A 6971-nucleotide genomic window follows, 5' to 3' on the forward strand; every position below is an offset into this window, starting at 1 on the left:
TGATCTCTTTTTTTGAATATTTTTTTAAAGAAGCTTTTTGTGTTTGGTTTTGTTGCTCCCCCCCCCTTTTTTTATTTATTTTATGCATAAGATTACACTGTAGTTGTACTGATGGTTGTGAGCCACCATGTGGTTGCTAGGATATGAACTCAGGACCTTCGGAAGAGCAGTCAGTGCTCTTAACCACTGAGTTATATCTCCAGCCCTCTTTTTTCTTTCTTTCTCTCTCTTTCTTTCTTTCCTTCTTCTTTTTTTTTTTTTTTTTTTTTTTGGATAATTAAGATGAGTTTGATTGACCTGAGTTGTAAGCAAATGTCTTGATTTGTTCTCAAATATTATTATTATAAGATGCATGTGCTAAATACAAAGTTATTGGTTGTATATTGTTGGTTTTTAGGGTTTCTGTCACTGTAATAAAACATGATCATAAACAACTTGGGAAGGACAGGGTTAATTTCAGTGTGAAATTCCACAGTACAGTGATCACTAAGGGGAAGTCCTGGCAAGACTTCAAACATGGCAGTAACTGGAAGGCAGGAGCTGAATCAGAGGTTATGGCAGCCTGCTGCTTACTGGCTTGTTCCTCCTGGACCAAAACTAATAGTATAACGAAAAAGAAAAAGGACTGAGATGTACCTTGGTGACAGAATGCTGGATTACCGTGTACAAGACCCTGAGTTGAAACCTTGGCATTGCCCTTCCCAAAAAAAACAGAACAGAAAGGAAGAAAACGGCCATGAGGAAATAAAGAAGGAAGGTGGGAATCACTAAACTGTAATATCTATTTCTATATCTGGGCATTGTCGTAGTTCACTGTTTCTTGTGTGCTAGTTTGGAGTACTGCAGTACCCATAGAGTCTTAAACAGGGAATTCCAATTAGTATACAAAACATACTTCTTCCCAGCACCTACCAAATGTGTGTGTGTGTGTGTGTGTGTGTGTGTGTGTGTGTGTGTGTGTACTGCATGAGGGTACACACACATACATCTGTGTGGATATGTATATGGAAGCCACCTTATTGCCCTGACACAGGGTCTCTCACTGAACTAACTAGAAGCTTGCCATTTTAGCTATGCTGGCAGGCCAATCAGTTCTCAGCATCAACCTGTCTGTGCCTACCTATGCTGGGCATAGGACCAGTATATACACCCATACATAGCTCTTTACTGGGGTGCTGAGGATTAAAACTCAGCTCCTCATGCTGGCAGACCATGTGTTTATACCCAATGAGTCATCTCCTCTGCCTTTCTACAAATATTTTCAGACGGCTTCTCTCACAGTTTCTGCCTCAAAGAGTGGTATTCCATAGCTACCTTAAGTCTCCCTATTGGGTACCTCACCTGTTGTTGCTAGTGAAGTCAAGGGTCAGAGCTCCACAGTGTTTCTCTGAAGAAGTAAGACTTTCCCTTTGTACATTATGCTCAGCTTCTTGAGTCCTGTGTTGGTTCTTCTTTGAACCTAAAGTCAAATTCTGCAAGAATGACATTTCTATCTTTAATTTCAGCCTCTTCTACTTTTCTATGCTCAACTTAGGAAATAAATTTGGCATAGAGTTTGAAAATCAATCCAACTGGCCACAAAACCTGTCTGATCTTCTTGCTGCAAATGTGGAGGGTTTTTTATTAGTAGGAAAACCTGTCTGCCTGGCTCTGTCTTTAAGATGAGTTGTCAGTCTCCTAGAAAATGTGTACGTCTCATATGCAAATAGATTTCTGGCAGACACCCTACCATTCTGCCAGATCTGCCCAATAGATACAGATTACATGAGAGTAGACAGGTGCAATGTGAGCTGCTCCTGCCAAATTACATGTGACTAATAAGGCAATGCCTTCCTGGGAGATTGTAGACTATACTAAGTCAGAGGATATCTGAAGGAACATGCAACAGATTTAAATTGAATGTTTCTTATTTGCTAAGTCTCACATGATGCCTCAAAGCTGAGAATAACTAGTTTGTGTAAACTCAAAAGTCTAAAAATAGTTTATGGATAATTAGATAGCCTGACATATCTACTGGAATGACAAAAATAATAATAATAACATGATGGTTCCACATGAGGATAAAAACTTGGAAAATCTTTGTCACACAGTACAGTCTATGCAGACTGTAACATGGTACAGTCACTCTAGAAAGCTGGGTTGGCAGCATCACCATTTGATTTCTGTTGCTGTGATAAAATATCTTAACACAATGCAACTTAAAGGAGGAGGGCTTTTTTTTTTCACCATTGCAGGTTACAGTTCATCATTTAGGGGAATCTGAGACAAGAGGATCTTAAAACAACCGCTCACATCACATTCACACTCAGAGCAAAGGGAATAAACACATGAGTGCCTATTAGTGCTCAGCTTGCTCTCTACATTTGTGCAGTCCAGGATCCCCTGCTAGGTTTGGTGCCGCCCATAGTGGACATGGTCTTCCTATGTGAATTAATAAGACAACCCTCACCACAGACATGCCTACAGGTCAACCCAATTTAGACAATCCTTTATTTAGACTTCATTTCTAGATGATTTGAGATTGTCTCAGGTTGAGAACTAAAAGTAATCCTCCTTTTAAACAAGTTCCTTGTTTAAAACAAAAGTACACATCATCCCTAGAACCAAACATTTATACTAAAATCTTCATATTTCTAAAATTCAAAATTATGCTCACACAAAAACACATCTATGAATGGTCATAATAGATTTATTTTTAAGGCACTGAACTGGAAATAACCCCAGTGTCTTTTAACGAATGAATTGTTGGACAATTTGATGGATCTAAGCCATGGGAAAGGTCCAATGGCAGAATGTCATCTACAAATACAAAGGAGCATCCCACTTGGGAATCACACAAGCATCCACAAAGCTCTCAAGGACAATGCATAAGAGGAGACAGGAGGTCATCCATATGGATACAGGAACTAAACAGGTCCTATCATCCATCTCCAGCCTATGTGTAAAAAAGGCGGTATGATGAGAACCGAAACTTTTAATGAAAATAAACTTCTGAAAGAAGATTGTACACAATAAGAGGAAGGATTTGAATGTACATTTTAAAAAAGGAAAATAATATTAAAAGTATTCACAGAAAACAGAGACCCATGCCAGAGAAGACTCACAATTTCTTCCCCATGGACAGCTTCTGCCAATCCACACTGACACACTCTACTGAACCAGAGTAGAGAGAGGGAGAAATATGTCAGAAACAGACCTGAGTTCCCTGGAGTAAAGAGTCAGGAGCACCTGATCTACATCTAAAGTATCTTCCAGGCAAGAGTCTGACTGAAGTTTTCCCTGATGGCAGGGCAGTAGCAGGGCATCTGGGGCTCACAGGTGCACTTCCACAAAGAACACACACAGCAGGAGCCTCGTGGGAATGGCTAAGAGAAGCCATTGACCAAAGAGGTAAATTATCTCAAGGAGAAGTGGCGTCTCACAAGCTCAGAGAGATGTTAGTCTTTTCAGTAACTTCAGAGTGGAAAGAGTATCTAAACAGCAACATTGTAACTGGAAAGGGCATCTAAATAGCAACATTGTAACTGCAGGGAGACCACATCCAGCAGCTAGACCAAGCAGTTGTAGACAAGGAAGACATGCCCTACTTTTTTTTTTTTTTTTTTAATCACGGATCCTCAAAATGTTCTTAGAGAAGCCCAACACAGCCAAGTGGGGCATTGAGCAGCAGAAACAAGAAAATGCAACACAGTCCATATGAGACCTGCCCCACTTTCCCATCACCTTTCAAGCCTGCATCAAATACAACTCAAGTTAGACTTAAGTAGAAGATGGGGAATACGGTTCAGATTCAATGGGATGTTTAAAAACAGAAAACATTTCCCTGAGACCTGAAAATGATCAAAGAGTTGAGGGACTTTACCCAAGATATCATCAGGAATAAGAATGACAGAGCCCCCAGGCAGATCTGAAGGAAAAAAGCACACTGGTTCGTTTCAATAAATCACAAGTCATTGAAACTTTTCCCTAGATCCCTGGAGCAATGGAGCCCCGATCTGGTCCCATGTGTTCTGATGAGATATATCCCCCCTCAAAGATTTTCTAGTTTCAGAATCTATGGTTCAGTAAATCTGGTGCTGCAGTATTACAATCCAGCTGTTTCTATGTTACCAATTAGTCCAATCTTTTTTGGATTTCCATGCTGGCCTGGTGCCAGGCAATACTGAACAAATGGGAAATGTATCTGGAAGACTGGGGTCCTTTTTATAATACCAAGATCATAGAGTGGCCGTGGAGTTTGTTCAATATCGGTAACACTTAAGTTATTACCTATTATTTATTCCTCTCTGAAAACTTCCTTCCTGGAATAACCCTTAGCACTGAGTAGAACAGGAGAGAGGCAGAACCCAGTAGATCAGTGATCTAAGAGAAGCAGTTTGCTGAACTCTTCTTCAACCATCCTGTGTTCATGACGAAGCTCTTTAAGGATGATTCACTGCAAGAGTGAGATCACAGGTTACTCAGAAACCTGAACCTTTCCGGAGTTTCTCTCAGCGAGCAACAGAGGAAACACCTGGCAGCTACTTTCAAGATGACAGATCTGCCTTACTCAGCTGGGGTCCTGTCGCATCCTATTTGTAGCCTCTACCTACTTCTTTGGGGAGACCCACTCATATTCAAGGGGCATCGGAACACTCCCTCCCTCACTTAAGCTGTAAAAGCTTTTCCTTAGTCAGCTTTCTGATTGAGTCCTTGAAAAAAAAAAAAAAAAAAAAAAAAACAGAAAATAACCTTAAAGAGGAAATATTTTTAAATCATGCTTGGATTGCAGTGTCTCTTTGGAAGCCCACGCACAAGGCACAATGTCTTGCTTGCCTTCCTGTTGCTGTGATAAAATACTCTGAAAACGGCAACTTAAGGAAGAAAGATCATTTAGCTCACTATTCCGGGTTATAATCCATCATTGTGGGAGAAGTCCAGACAGCAGGAACTTGAAGCAGCTGGTTACATTACATCTATAGTCCAAAGCAAAGAATGATGCATTCATGCTTGCATGCTACTGCCTGGCTCCCTCTCTCCACATTTACACAGTTCAGAGACCGCTGCCCAGGAAACGGTTGGCACCACAGTGGTCCCAGCTTCATCTGAACATAATCAAGGCAGTCCCCCCACAGATCTGCCTATTGGTGAAGACATCATGCGCTTCATTCAGATACAGCATTCACAAGCTCCTGAACTGGAACTGACCTGCAAGCTTCCTCCGTGCAGACTAGCTTACATGGTAAAAGAAGGCATCACACAAGCTTCCAAAGGGACAAAGCAAGCAACAGTCCAACCCAGCTGTGTGCCTGTGAACCCCAGCAGTGAGAAGCATGGCACAATAACCCTAAGGGTTATGGTGGTACACAGTCCTTGGCAGTAACAACAGCTCTTTAATTGAACGTAAAACCCACGCAACATATAATCTCGCCCCCTTTCTCCTATTGGCCATGGGACATAACTACCATTTGTCTTAGTATATACATGGCTTTTTGAATGTTTGAATGATTCTCTGGTCACAGTATAAGCAGAACCTTAGTGTTAAAAGCAAAACTTACCACTTACTCATGAGATGGAGTGTTAAAACATGTACACTTTTGGTATACATATACACATTCGTATACATATGCATGTACATGTTCATATACCGATTAATGAAACAGATGCAACCGATTTGCGAGTGAGCAGGGCTGTATGGAACGGTTGGGAGGCAGGAAAGTGGAAAATATCTCAAACAATTTCACTGTTTTAATTTTTTTTTCAAGGAACACATGACTTTAAAGTGACAGAAGTCCAGCTTCTAGAAGCATTCCCCCCGCCCCCACTCCTTGCCCCCTGCCCCCCTACTTCGCCGTATCCACACACGGTAACAATGGACATCCTTGGGACCACGGCCAGGTCTTTGGGCTCCTCGGGAGTTAACTTCATCAGTTTGTCCACGAACAGCAGGATGAGAATGAGGAACCAGAAACTCCAGCCACTGCAGCAATCCAGCCATATTTGTCCACAGAAGCTCTGCGACACAGGGAGGCTAGTGGGCAGAAGTCAACATTGGCACACTGCTCCAGGGTCCTGGAGTCTGAGTAGTGTGTACTCAGGGTTGAATTGCCGCTGCTGGATTCTGTATCACAGGACAAGTAGAAGGAGGTGAAGACGAGGGCGGCCTGTGGGGCAGAGGTGAGGTACCCAGGGCTGCAGAGGAAGACACCAGTCGGGGCCATGTTGGTGCAGAGGTGCCCCAGGCTGGAAAACAAGTGTCCTGCTTGTGCTGGGTTTGGGGTGACTCCTGCCCTCCTGGTTTAATTTTTAAAAGGCAATATTCTTAGAGTAAAAAAAAAATGTGAAAGATGAGATGGTTTCTCTGTCATGGGAAATACATTGTGTATGTCCTGTGATATTATCACCATCTCCAACTTCTACCTATTAGAAGTCAGAAGCAGCCCCCAGCTGAGAGTGTCCAAAATCATACTAGAACTTTAAATTGACCAAAAGACTAACAGAAATCATCCTTCAAAAATGTCTAGCATATCCTTCTAAGTTGCTACTTAAATGAGGTCTCATTTTCATTTTCCTTAAGGTCTTTAAAATTAAATGTAACTCATAGAGAACTGATAATATAAATCTTTCTTTTCCTTTCATTTTCTTATTACTTTTATTTTTTTTTTACACTCCAGTCATTATCCCCCTCCCAGTCTGTCCTCCCATAGTTCCTCATCCCATTGTCCCTCCCTGCCCTGTCCTCAAGAGGTTGTCCCTACCTACCCCCACCCCAGGCCTCCCAACTCCCTGGGGCCTCAAGTCTCTCAAGGGTTAGGAGCATCTTCTCCCACTGAGGTAAGACCAGGCAGCCCTCTGCTGTATATGTGCTGTGGGCTTCGGACCAGGTAGTGTATGATGCCTGGTTGGTGGCTCAGCATCTGAGAGATCTTGGAAGTCCAGGTTAGTTAAGACTGCTGGTCTTCCTATGGAGTGGCCCTCCTCTTCAGCTTCTT

The 6971-nt window shown here is 42.1% G+C and overlaps 1 pseudogene; it reads right to left on the reverse strand.

Annotated features, from left to right (window-relative positions):
- Positions 1 to 1366: 1366 nt before the first annotated feature.
- Gm2914 lies at positions 1367 to 6271 on the reverse strand (annotated as a pseudogene).
- Between the last annotated feature and the right edge of the window lie 700 nt (positions 6272 to 6971).

The sequence above is a fragment of the Mus musculus genome, chromosome 1 (genome assembly GCF_000001635.26).
Source record: "Mus musculus strain C57BL/6J chromosome 1, GRCm38.p6 C57BL/6J".
In the NCBI taxonomy this organism is placed as follows: Eukaryota; Metazoa; Chordata; class Mammalia; order Rodentia; family Muridae; genus Mus; species Mus musculus.